This window comes from Triturus cristatus, chromosome 1_2, assembly GCF_964204655.1.
Source record: "Triturus cristatus chromosome 1_2, aTriCri1.1, whole genome shotgun sequence".
Taxonomy (NCBI): domain Eukaryota; kingdom Metazoa; phylum Chordata; class Amphibia; order Caudata; family Salamandridae; genus Triturus; species Triturus cristatus.
Genome location: NC_140580.1, coordinates 1,056,882,807 through 1,056,896,721, shown reverse-complemented (window position 1 = coordinate 1,056,896,721; position 13,915 = coordinate 1,056,882,807). Strand labels below are relative to the sequence as shown.

The 13,915-nt window shown below is 42.7% G+C and overlaps 1 long non-coding RNA gene across 2 annotated transcripts in view; it reads left to right on the top strand.

Moving 5' to 3' along the window:
- LOC146868649 (uncharacterized) overlaps positions 1-13,915 on the top strand; it is a 135,626-nt gene that overhangs the window by 102,713 nt on the left and 18,998 nt on the right. The window lies entirely within an intron of this gene.

Sequence of the window (13,915 nt, the reverse complement as noted above, 5' to 3'; positions counted from 1 at the left end):
TATACTATGCCATTGACCATTTCTTTACAACTTCTACAATCAATGTGGTTTCTCATCTTCTGTTGATACGCTTCAACTTTGTAACTCTTCTAACATCATTACCCCTATTTTTTCGCTCCTTCTGTTTATCAAACCCCATGGAACCAGTCTGGTAGTAGGGTAACATTCCCTCAGCAACTAAAATGGAGGTTTCTCTGTTACTTTATTGGGTGTAATTTTGTGACATAATAAAGTAACTTATAGACAGTGGCTTTCTCCAACACATATCAGATCTAGATGCACATTGAATGTATTCCTTCACATCTGCATTGGGGTGCTCAATTTACCCATTATCCTTGGGATGGTACAATGCCTCCCTTTTTAGGGAATTTTGAATTTTCTCTGATGTATCAATTCCCTTCAAAACACACAATTTAAGAAACCTATCACAACTTTCGTGGTTATGCTACCCACTGTTCTTCCCTCTACTCTCCCTGTTGAGAAATACCAACAAAGAGTTTTGGCCCTAACATACCTCATCCAATACTTATTCCCAATTTCATACGTAGGGGTAAAATGTCTCTCTTTGTATATGTGGACACTCATATACATGCTAATCATGTGGCTTGCTTTATCATCAAGTCTGCACCTGGCATGATGCCAAACATTGGGTGGGCTCTACCCCTCTCAGGAATGGAACACTTAGATATCAATGAGGTCCACCCTGTGGTCTATAGTGCTAGCTTTGCTAGTGAGAATCTCAAAAAGGGTTAAAATTAGACCTGGGAAGAACTTCAAGCACGCCGTAGTAATCTGAATAATTTTGGTAGTGCTGTGGTTATGCCTGCTCACATAATTAAGAGCAATTTGGGAGAAAAAAATACCACAGCAGGGCTGCATTTAGTGAGCACAAGAAGCTGCTTGCGTTCGCTATTCATGTTCTGTTGCATGTAGTGCTATTTCTTAGCGCAAAAGGCATCCTCGCGATGAGGCATTTTTGCATTAAGAGAATAGCAGTAAATGCAGAATAACCCTTCCCGCATAATTATGCATAAGTTTGATTACACTGCATGAAATTACACGAGTTATGCCCATACCTAGTTAAATTGCCTAGGGTGAGACTCCAGAACGGGTTAATTATGATAGGCCTCCCCTGGCAAGGTTGAAAACACAACTGATGCGCCTGGTGCATTTATTGTGCCCCTGCATCTATTCAGTCAACAATATTTCATTCGGAACTACATTTGCCGAACTTAATCTGAACCTAAGACCCTGCTTGCAGGCCCTCAAATTTTGAGGGCAGACTAATGACGTTCAAACAATGCTCTCACGCCTATATTCTGGACAATTTTGTTGCACTAAGGAAATTACCCCAAGCTCTTCTTTCTGTGGGAATAGGAGACACAAAAATGTAATTTGATAATACACAGAAAATTTGAATATATGTGTGTACGTAAGCCACTGCACACTCAGAGAAGCTCTCACATTAATGTGTTTGATTATTCTCACAATTTCCAACACATCAGTAAGTGCACCTTATTGTCTATTCATTATACTCCTATGTAGGTGCACATGCAAATTGAAATCATGTCATTTAGAGGTTTCCATCTCTCACTCATAAAAAGAACCCTCGTTCCTCATGCAGACCCATTGAGAACACCCTTAGCATCAAGAATAAATACGTGTAGCAAGTTGTGTTTAGATCCAACACGACAGCACAGATACAGACGCCATTTTGCTCAGCGTTCTAGGTTGTTAGCATCACAACCGACACACTATTTAATAAGGCCAGGTGCAGGGATGCGTGCAGCGGGAGTGCTGCTTGCGCCCGCAGGTGTACCTAAGGCAAGCTCGGCTGCGCCCATCCATGGCTGAACGGGGTTAGGGACCAGAACCTCTGTTCCTCCTGCCTCAGATGGTATGCCCTATAGTACTGAAATCTGAAAAAAGCCTCAATCAAACACTCATAGGAACATGCCTTCCCTAATGTGGTCAGATTTGCTACATAGTAAGGGCCAAACATGTGGGTACTGGCTCGGGAAACCCAATGAGTATATGATGGGCTCTCCCGTTGTAGATAACCCATGATCATTGAACTCACTAGTGGACAAAGGATCCCTACACCAGCAAAATAACTTGTGACCTATGTTGGTCGTGAACTGCAAGTCGATGTCTAAGCACAGTGGAGAAATATTTACTCCGTTGGTAGATCTGCAACCGGCCACTTTCTTTCTCACTGAGACATGGCCAAAGGAGGACTGCAGACCAGACATTGCAATCACCCTCTCCCAAGGATATGCAATTACTAGGAATGATCGAATTGGAAAGAAGTGGGGGGGGGGGGGTTGCCATCATTTTTAAAGATAGTTTTCAATGTAGAGCCAAGCCAATTCCTATCACATGCTGCGAAAACCTGCAGTTTTCGATTAAACTTACACATTCCTTCATATTCTCGGGACTGCTACTCTATAGGCCCCCTGGACCTGCCATGGAATTTGTGCAAAATATACCAGAAATCATAGTGCTTTATAGTCTTCATTCAGCTAACTTCACGTTGTTCGGGACCAGAACATTCATCTAGATGACGTTAAATGCTCACAGTCAGCAAATCTGTTAAAATATTTGTCTGCTTTGCAGCTGTACAGTTAGTTACACTTCCTACACATAACAAAGGACATATTCTGGTCCCTATTTTTACTAACTTAACCAATATCATGGTCAATGAGCCACGACCGGTGCTCTGGCCAGATCATCTTCTGGTCGAATTTAACATTAATGGTAAAGATACTCTCATTGCTAGTGTCCCTTGTCTTAAATTGACAAGACAATGGTCTAAGTTGAACATCTCACAATGGAAAGAAGTATTGTAGACCTCACTATGTTCACAAGAAGGGGATATTAAATACTGCATATAGGGCATTTGAGAATTCGATCGATTCCAAAAACCTGAAAAGCCACAAACCAGATCTAGTGTTACTTAGTACCCACCTAAAATTAGTGAGTTAAAGAAAACCCATATGAGAGAGAAAAGGCAGTGGCACTATGAGGAAGAAAGGAAGATTATTTACAAAAAAAACATTACTGGTATGCAATTAGGAAAGTTAGGCTAACAGACCTTGCCAACAGAATCGCCCAGTCCTCATAAGCCTCCAGAAAAATCTATAAGATAGTAAACTCCTTTCTGAAACCCAACTTTGCTGGAGCAGGCCCCCCCCTCTCCAGGGAATGGTGTAACATCTTTGCCAAATTCTCTGTGGATAAAGTTATCCACATGTATGATTCCCTGGGAGGTGAAGTCCTACCTCAAGATGCAAGTGAGCAATCCTTGGATGGCTAAACCACCCTTACCTTCTCGACTTTCCCTCAACTAAATAATAGCGTCATCTGAGAAGCAGCAATTAAATCAAATCTGGCTCTCCTCTAGATCCAGCTCCTGTAGACATTCTGGTAAAAGGAGGATACATTATTCTACCAGTATTGAACACCTTGTACAACCTTTCACTGTAAAAGGGACATATCCCCAACCAGTGGAAGCGTACAATTGTCAGTCCATTGTTGAAAAAGCCCTCTCTGGATCCTGACAAAGCAAAAAACTGCAGGCCTATACCTCTGCACCCTGGAGTCAGTAAGATTCTAGAAAAAATGGTCAATGGTTACTTAACCAACTTTTTGCAGTACCACAATCTTCTGCACCCAACCCAAACTGGCTTTAGACCCAGCCACACTGCGGAGACAGCTCTTCCATTAGCCACCTTAGAACGTAGGAAAATACTAGTTCAAGGCGGTTCATCTGTTATGATCCCACTGGATCTGAGTGCAGCCTTTGACTCTGGATGGAAGCACAGGGTGGAAGCACTGGGTAACACAAGAAATGTCAGATCAGAGAAGGGACCTGTCTCTCGAAGGTCTATCAGCTTAAATGTGGTGTTCCTAAGGGCTCATCCTTGAGCCCCATCCTCTTTAATATTTATGTGCTCCCCTTAGCAGATTTCATTTGGTCAGCCAGGTTTACAATGGTTTCATATGCCGATAACACGCAGATCGTCATTTCTCTGCCATACAATATACTCCAAACTGCAGCCAATCTATCTACCTTCATGGAGCAAGTGAACAAATTGATATCCACCAGTTGCTTCAGACTATACACCGACAAGATGGAGGTTTTGATGGTTGGCAATAGCCCATCTCTTTGGGACTAGCTTTCTGGCCTCCAAGTCTATGTAACCGGCCATCCCCAAAAAAGGAAATTAAGAGTCTGGGTGTCTACTTGGACAGAGAGCTCAACATGGTCTCACAGACTAAGAAACTGGCGGGAAAATGTTTTTGTCTTTTACGAGCTCCCAGGAAGACAATCAATGGCTTACAATGGAAAAAATCAGAATAGTGATTCAGGGGCTCATCCTGTCACATCTGGACTATCGTAATTCACTCTATCTGGGCAGCCCTTTATATGTCACTAGGAAGCTGTACGCTATCCAAAATGCTGCAGACAGAATTTTGCTGAACATCCCAAAAACACAAACGGCACATTTGAGTCTGGCCAGCCTTCACTGGCTGCCTGTCAGGAAAATAATTGAATTCAAAACTCTCTGTATCGTTCATAAAATAAAATATGCCCAGAGACCAAATACATGAGCCAACTCATTACTCCACATATTAAAGCACGGGCCCTCAGATCCGACAACCATTTCCTTCTGGCCGTTCTCAGAATATTGGCATATTGGCATCCAGACTCTGGAACTCTCTTCCAATTGATCGAAGAACCAAACTAAATATGCTTAGCTTTAGAAAGCAACTGAAGACACATCTCTTTAGATAAATATCAAGATATCCTTTTTCATGATTCCTGACAGCACTGGGAAACATGTTCTGGATAGCCATTCGCTATAGAAGAACTGAAAAATAAATAAATGTACCTCATACTTGAGTGTATTGTATCATCACACAGCATACACGGCAAACGGGAGGAGATCTTTTTACCCCTTAGGTAACCACAGGTTGGTCAGGGTCCCACCATACTAACCTTCTCCTGTTAGCTATATACAATTTCAAGTTTTTCGACCTGCTATATATAAATTGACAGAACAGTGTAACACAGCAAACTAAGGTTGGGAAGTCACAGGAAATATATCACTTCACATCTAGCCACTGGATTTCGTCATTGAGGTCATTCCAATAAGATGACAATTTATAAATCCACCTCTGCACTTTCTCAAAAAGCCTGTGGAACACAGCTGGGTAGAGGAATGCTAATTGCCCATGTCGGCTTGACCGTCCTACGATGGCTGGCCAAACTGTCATGTGCACTTATGAAGCCCACCACACCTGCTCCCTGCTGGCTGCTGCTGTCCATCAGGATAGCTAAGCCCCCCCCGGCTCCGTACTAAAAAATAAAATAATAATAACAGAATGTTATTATCGTTTTAGTTTTAGTTTAATCACTGCTGAGAGAGCGGTGGGGCGCACTCCTGCATCTTAACCCGTTCGATGCGTCGGACATCATGGTGTGCATGTGCGGAGGACGGCCAGGGGCCGCCCGAACCACGCCCACTCTTTATTTCGCCCGCACCACGGCAGAATTTGTGCCACGGTAAAAGGGTTAACGGAGGAGCGACGGCTGTCTAGGTGCGATATAGTTCACAGTGTTACCAATATTCCAAACAAAATCAGAAAATTGTGGGCTAATAGTGTGCAGAGGTCCACGGACGACCTGCAAATATCCATTTGACAGATATTTGCTCAAAACACACATTTACATTAGAAGGAAGAGGGTGTAAAACATAGGGTATGATTAACTAAGCCAAGTGTCTTCATAAATCAGATAGACAAGCATAACTGTCTAGATTTACAACTGAAAGAAATTACAAAATGTGACACTGCACTCTTAAATCCTTTTACTACCACGTATTATTTATTACTCAAGGTTCATATAATATTACACTGGAGAAAATCCCACGTAGGTGATTGGGAGTTGTTTGCTTTCAGAGTTTGTAAAAACCTACAGTCATGGGAGTTCCAACCCAGGGAATGGTTGGATATATTTACTCCTGGAATCAGCTGAAGTAAACTGCTTTCCTATTTTGGTAAGTGGAATCGAACACAGTCAAACTTCGTGAAGGGATGGGATGCCTCCATGTGGAAAATAGAAATAAACTGTGCCAATGCATCAGAAAGGCAAGATCACGTCACTTCCTCTGGAAAAATCCCAGGTTTTCAGGCATACTTAAAAAAGCCTTTATAAATAGGGAAAAGTAATAAATTTGCACCTATGTGTATGCACACATTTCCTTATGGTAATTCGCTTTTATCAGCCTGCAGAATCTAATTTCTGCCATGCTAGCTTTGAAAAATATGCCACATTGAGCCATTTCTGCTACACGAATGCCGCAGTTGTAGTTCAAACAGTAGAATATTCTAGGCCTGGGTAGAATTTCTATTACATCAGAGTAGTTGGAGTAATTTCTGCAATTCCACATTACTCTTTGATGTGGAATTCCCAATAATTGTGAGATTACTCCTCCTCGCGAAATTAGGAGTAATTTGGGAGAAAATCCTAATGTGAGCGCACATTTAGCGAGCGTGCGCTCACGTTTGCTTTTTGTGTTGTGCTGAATTTAGCACTATTTCCTAGCGCATTATACATCTAAAATAGAAGCAAGGTGCCGTTTTTGTGCTAAGAAAAGCCTTAGTCAGTCCTAATGGGTGAAGGGGCCAGGCCTCCTCATCTTTCGCCCAAAAAGAGCAGTGTCTGTCAGGCTGAGCAAGGATAAGCTTGACAGACACTCTTTATTTTCAGGTTAGGCAGCCAGGAGCTAGACATGCACTAAACACGCAGGCTCCTGGCTTCCTGAGCTGAACTTTGCCAGGCTGAAGAGGTCACAGCTCCTGTAGGCATGTTCTCTTCATCCTTGCACTTTAAGGCCCTCCCCAAATGGGGAGCGTCACTCATCGCCTTAAACCTGGGCGCTTTAGTTTTAAGCCCTGAAGTGCCTAGGGCTGAGTGATAATCACTGATACCTCTTCATAGAGTGGAGTGGGGTCAGCAACTCTCATCCCACCCTGTAACAAGGTAGAGACTGCTGCCTCCCTTCTTTGGCTGATATAAGGTCAGCAGTCCCAACCCTCCTGGAACTTCAAAGGCAGCTGCGCCTGTAGGTGGGATTTTATTTTAACTGGTGTTTGGTGCATGAGTGTTTGTATGAATATTTGGGAGGGAGTGTTGGGACTGGATATATGTGTGTGCGCGTGTATGAGTGCATGGGTGTGTGAGTGTCTATGTGTGCATGTGTGTCCAGTCCATCACCCTCCCTGCTAAAATAAACGGCTGCCACTGGCTAAGATATAGAGCTAAATGCAAAATTGCCCTTCTCATGTTCTTCAGGTGTAATGTTGTTACATTTTTTTGTAATTTCACATGATTATGCTGCACTGAATTACGCAAGGTATTACTGTAGCATCCTACTTACCCCGGGTACTCGCCAATAACTACGATACACATGGCGAATTATTCTTCAACGTGTAAGCAAGAACTCAATGTTCTAACCTTGCATGCAGTACCCTCCAACGCTTATATCACAGGTCTACGGAGTCCATCTGTAACCAAAAGATTTCCGTAATTCTTTATTTGCATCTCCCCCTTTGTTAAATAAAAAGTTACACATTTTTTTACAATAACATAAATGCTTACAAATGCATATGCACTTGTAACTCTTCAATGAGCCTTTGTGGTGCTTGAATCACACTCGCTGATCTGGTCATCAGAAAACATGATTTGCATAGGTGAGGTGGAAACAACAGCAGATGCAGGATCATTAACTGTCTGTCTGGACCCAGTCTCTATGGTGACATTGATGTCTGGTGAGTGATTAGCCACATGTCTGAAGTGAGAAGAATCTTTCGTAAGTGACTTTCCAAGACATTGGGCAGTCACAATGTGTCATTTGGTGGTTGTGACAGTAAAGGACTCAGCCTTGAAAGAAGCATCAGATTTTATTTTCTGAATTGTTGAACTAGGACTTGATCCACTCTCTTGAAAGTGATATTTTTCACATAATGTAATTTGTTTGAATAGATTTTCATTTTCTATTTGCAACCAGAACATTCTGCGCAAATGTCTTTCTCAGTCTTTGATCTGAGGTTGGTCCATTGAGGTAACTTGGTCGTCATGAATCTCCCCAACATTAGGGTTGCAGGGCTTTGCCCTGTAGTCAAGTGAGTGGTTGATTGGGAAGCTGAAAGAGTGGTATTCAAAATAACCTTCAGATTGAGCTTCTCTAATGCAGCACGCTGCACAGCTTTCCTTGAAGTACTAATGAATCGTTTTTTCAGGCCATTGGCTGTGGCCAAAGAGGAGCACTTTTCTGCTGCTTTATGTTGAGATGGCTGCTAAAGTCTCTGAACTATCTAACATTAATTGGCAGGCTGTTGTCAGATTTCATGATCACAGGGACACCCCATGTTGCAAAGATGCCATCTAATCTTTCAATATCCTGAGTTATGAGTGATGGATGAAAGCTCTTCTACCAGTGTATCAATCAATAGTGACCATTAGATCATGCCCATTGTCAAGAGGACAAAATAAATCAACAGTAATTCTCTCCCAAGCATTCTTAGGCAATTCTGACATGTTTAATGGGTGCTGAGTAGTGTGTGATGAGTGACAGTCAAGCAAGTGACAGGCCTTTAACTCTTTTCCAACCCTTTCATCGAGTTGAGAAAAACAGGCTGTCTTGAAGAGCTCTCTTTGTGTCAACTGTTCCTCGTGGGCTACTTCAATTACTTGTTGTTGTAGACTCTCTGGAATGACAATTCAAGTACCTTGCCAGATGAGGCCTTCCTGAATTGCAGGCAGTTCATCTCTAACATTTCTGAATTTTAAGTACTCACTGTCATGGGTGAGGAGTCCAGGGTGCTGAGTCCAAAACTGGTGAGCAATAATGTCTTTCAATTTTAGCATGTCACTATCTTGGCTCATAGCAGTGACAATTTGTTCTAATGACACGGCAGCTGGTGTGTTTGATTGTACAAGAAATTTATGTAGGCTTCAGCTGTCTTAGATGGGGTTCCAGGATATTTATGGCACTCTTGAAAAATAATTAGCAGATTTTTGACATTCCCTAGACGGTGAAGAATTTTGTAGTTGTATTCTTGTAATCTCAGACCCCAACGTTCAATACGGGGAGGCATCTTGGCTTTAGGATTGCCAAACATCCTCAATACTGCTTGCTGATCGGTCACTACTGTGCTAGAATTTCCATATAAAAACACATGGAAATATTCACAAGCCCACACCACTGCCAAGCTTTCTTTCTCAGGTTATGGATAATCATGTTCAGTTTGTGACAAGCTTTCACTGGCGTAAGCCACAATGTACCCCAAAACTGATCCTAGGATGCTTGTTTCCGGTCCAGGGAGGGCCTGGCTTGGCAGTTCATGCTGGACTGTTTTCATGACGCATAGGGTCAAGACTGTATTGCATAGGACCAGATCTGAACTGGGGTGGCATGAAGAGCAAAATAATGATGGATTTAACCCAGATCTCTTGACTGGGGGTGAATGTTTTGGTTTGTTCTGCATTCTGTCCATCAATTGCGTGTCTTTTGCTTCCTCGCCTTAGTGTGCCGGGTTTGCCCAGACATGGGTCTCGGGTTCACTGTGCTACTGGATTCAAGCTATCCTGGCTGATGAGTGGTAAAACCACGAAACCAGTCCTAGGATGCTTGTTTCCAGTCCAAGGAGGACCTGGCTTGGCAGTTCGGGGTGGAATGTTCCCATGAGGCACAGGGTCAAGACTGATTTGCATATGGCCAGGTCTGAACTGGGGTGGCATGGTGAGCAAAAGAATGATGGATTTAACCCAGATCTCTTGACTGGGGGTGAATGTTTTGATTTGTTCTGCATTCAGTCCATCAATTGTGTGTCTTTTGTATCAATATAGTTGAAGGCATTTATAAAAGCCTGCATGATACGTTGAATTAGAAAAGTTCTGTAGCAGAGGATACACCAAAAATCAGTCACTTATAGCAAAACAGGTGCGTTGAAAAGGGTATAATGTACCTGCAATTCTCTTCAAGTTCCAACTAGAGATATCCTTTGATTAAGTCAAGTTGAGAGAAAAACTTGGCACCATTCAATTGAATTATCATTTCAGCAATGTGCTGTCCTGGATATCGTTCTCTCCCAATTGCCTTGTTTGCCGAACACATTTCAACGAAAATGCGTACCGCTATTTCACTGTCCTTTTGAGGCACTACTACTATGGGAGAAACCCAGGGCTTCAGAATACGTTTTGTCATCTGTTTCATCGATTGCGTCTATGAAATCCTCAAAAGTCTCTATCCAAGCAGTTCATCTATTCCCAATATTGTGTTTTTTGGTATCAAATGATGATGGCTGTTTTAAGAATGAAGCAGCAGTATAACCATTGGTGGGCAACAGTAGTCTCTCTAACACTTCTTGGTGAACGAGCTCATGCAAACTTTCTCTAGAGTCTTGTGACATGCTGGCTGCAGAGTCAACCTTGATAGTTGGAGGAGCTTTGGCCTCACCCTTGTTCTCCATTGGAGCACTTTATTTTGGTGGAAATCTATGGAGTTGTTCTGAGCCCCTACTGGGCAGCTTTTGGTGCGGGCCACTTTGCTTATGAACAGCTCCACATGCACAACCCTGACCCTCTCTTTGTGGCCACTCCACAGATGGTGGTGGTCGGATGACTTTCTTTAGTTGCTTCAGTAAGTAAAAAAGTCTTTTCTTATTCGATTGATTTGATAAGCAGATAATGTTATGATATTCAATTGGCTTTGTGGTTACATGTCTCTCTGTAACCACCTGGCTGATCTCTGCTTCCTAGCACATGAGAATACAGTTTAACTTGCACTGGATTGTCACAGTATACTTTTTTTCAAGACATGGTTGCATCCGCCTTTAGCATTATCATTCCGTATTTCATACAGCATTAATGTGTGTAGTAGCACAATACCTCTGTTTGCGGTCTTCTCATTCGATTCTCGGACACCGATGTGTTGATTTACAATGAAGTGTTCTCTGTTTGAAAAGCTTCACACTGGCTGGCTTATTGGTGAGATTCCACAGGTGCTAGTGTCAATTCTGCACTACGACTGTGGCACACATGGTATGAAAAAGCAGTTTGCTGGACCACTGCAAACTCCCTTGGAGAGCGCAGTCAATCTCTGGGTTACTTATTCCCTACTTGTTGCCATTGTTGCGTCTTACCCAGCCCAGGTTCTCGCAAATGACTATGCCGCACACATACACAACTTTATTCTTAAGTGTGTAAGCAAGAACTTAACGTTCTAAACCTGCATGCACTTCATTGCCCACCAACGCTTACCTTACTGGTCTACAGAGTCCATCAGGAATCAAAAGAGTTGTGTTATTCTTTATTTGCATGACACTACAACACCCACCCCTAAAATATCCCCTGAGTGTTGGCAATTCCAGAGGCAACACTTCCTTCAATATTGGAAAACACTGTAAATAGTTATACAAAAGATGTACACTGTTGATATTTAGGGATCAGCAGGGAACGTGGTTGCAAGCCCTAGCTTGCACCTAGTGGGCCTTGACACTGCCTTTGCAAACCCTGGCCTCATAGGAGGCAAAATTGGCACCAAGAATACAGGAGTGGCTCCACGCTCCTTATTTTCTGCCCTTTTATTTTATACATATACTTATATGTAGCTTGGCACAGAGCAGTAAATAATATTGAATTATTAACTATTAATGCTTTAACAAATAGAAACAATTAGCTGGAACAGGACCTTTGGTGGCAGCTGAGGTAAGATAAACTCTTTAAATTTATGTTGTGTGCATGCTTTCAAGTGAGAGTGGGCTTTTGTGAGAAAGAGAGCGTGCATATAATGTGAGCATGTGTTTCTGTATGTGTAAGCATGTCTGTATAAGTGAAAGGAAGTGAGTAAGGGACAAGTTTTAAGAATGCGTGAGAGTATGTGTCAATAAGTTTGAGTGATTCAAAGTGAATGAGAATCAGCGAGTGAGTTTAAGAGTAACTGCAAGTAAGTGAACATGAATAAGAATTAGTGTAAGAGAGTGATAGAGAGTGTAAGTGAGACTGAGGGCCTGATTACAAGATATGACAAGGTGTATTCGGGCTGCCTGCCAGATAATGAGTATTTTTTTGTGTCTGACGGTCCTTTTTTTTACGTTCCCATGACAGTGCCCTAAATATGGGCACTGCAATGGGAACGCCAAAAACAGTTCCTGCACGGTATGGACTGTAAAGTCCATGCTGTGCAGGAACTGTGGTGCATGCAAACAGGGGGCCCCTCTGCATGCACCCTAGGTCGCAGTGGCACAAGGGGGCCCTCTAGGTTTTGATGGTGGTGTAACCGCCATGAAAACTGGTGCTGAGAGGGAACTCGTAATATGCTTGGCAGGACTGTGTCAGTCCCGCCAAGCATATTGCGGCCTCCTGACTGCTGAAACACTACCAGGGAATGGCGGGACCCTGACTGCAGTGGTGTGGCAATGGCGGTCCGACAGTGCTAATTGTAATAGGGTGGTCGGAAGACCACCATCACTGCGCTCTCATTAGTCTGTGAGACCACCAGACTTGAAATAAAGCCCTAAGTGTGAGTGAGTGAGATCTCAGTGTGAATGAGTGTAGTGTTATGCTTGCAAGTTTGTTGTTGTCCCTAGTGCACTGACGGTAACTCTTGTCTCATAAAAACACCCATGGAAAATTACTGGCACTAGCATACTTAGGCAATTCTGACAGAGAACTGTGATAAAATACTATCACTTGCATATTGGAGGTAATCCTTGGAAAAAAAGTCAGATAACCTGCCATATGGTAGGAAGGCAATCATGACAGAATGCTGGCCCTGACATACTGAGGTAATTTTTGACGTAAGAGTCCCTAATGGTATATGGACCACATAATAGTAAAATTTAGGAATGGGCATAATTTATGTAATGTTTGGTATAAGAGAGTCGCCATGGCATATGGGGCCAGCCGTGATAACATGTTGGCCCTGGAAGAGTGGAGGTATTTTTTGACATAAGTGGCAACCATAGCACATTTAAAAAAAAATTGGATCAACCCTGGGGAGCACCAGTTTTCATTGGCTTAGAACCAAATAAAAGGATTTTAATGTTTAATGAAAGACCTGTCAGCTGATTAGCAACGTTTTTGGAACTTTTAGCTTTAAAATGCACAGTTTGGCCCCATTAATTTCAAGTTTTTCTCAAGGGGAGACAAACCCCCTGGAAAAGGGCTGCTCACTTGCTTCACTAGCTACAGCATATATTTGAGGACATCCTCATTCCTCACTCCTCATCTCTACTTTTCATTCCTATTTTTCATCCCTCATCCCTACTTCTCATCCCTCATCCCTACTTCTCACCCCTCATCCCTGCTTCTCACCCCTCATCCCTGCTTCTCATCCCTGCTTCTCATACATCATCCACCATTCCTACTCCTCATACCTCATCTATGATCCCTACTCGTCATCCATCATCCCTACTCTTCATACCTCATCCATCATTCCTACTCCTCATCCATCATCCCTAGTCCTCATCCATCATCCCTAGTCCTCATCCATCATCCCTAGTCCTCATCCATCATCTGTCATCCCTACTCCTCATACCTTAGCCACATCCATACTCCTCATTACTCAGCCCTCAGTCATAGCAACATATTTCATTTTCAGTATTGTGTAACACACATTCATTCTAATTGGTTGGCAACAGCCAATCAGAGTTATGAGAAATGACTGAATTCTACTGGTCTAGCCACTGAAAAACAGCCTTCTCATTGCATGTGCTGGATGAAGACGGAGGAGGAGAGGAAATGCAACTATGTGTTTGCTTCCAGTGAAATCAAGGCTCTACAGCATTTCATTTTATTAAAGTAAGTGCTTTTGTGGTTACACAGGCATCTGCAGAAAGCTTTGGT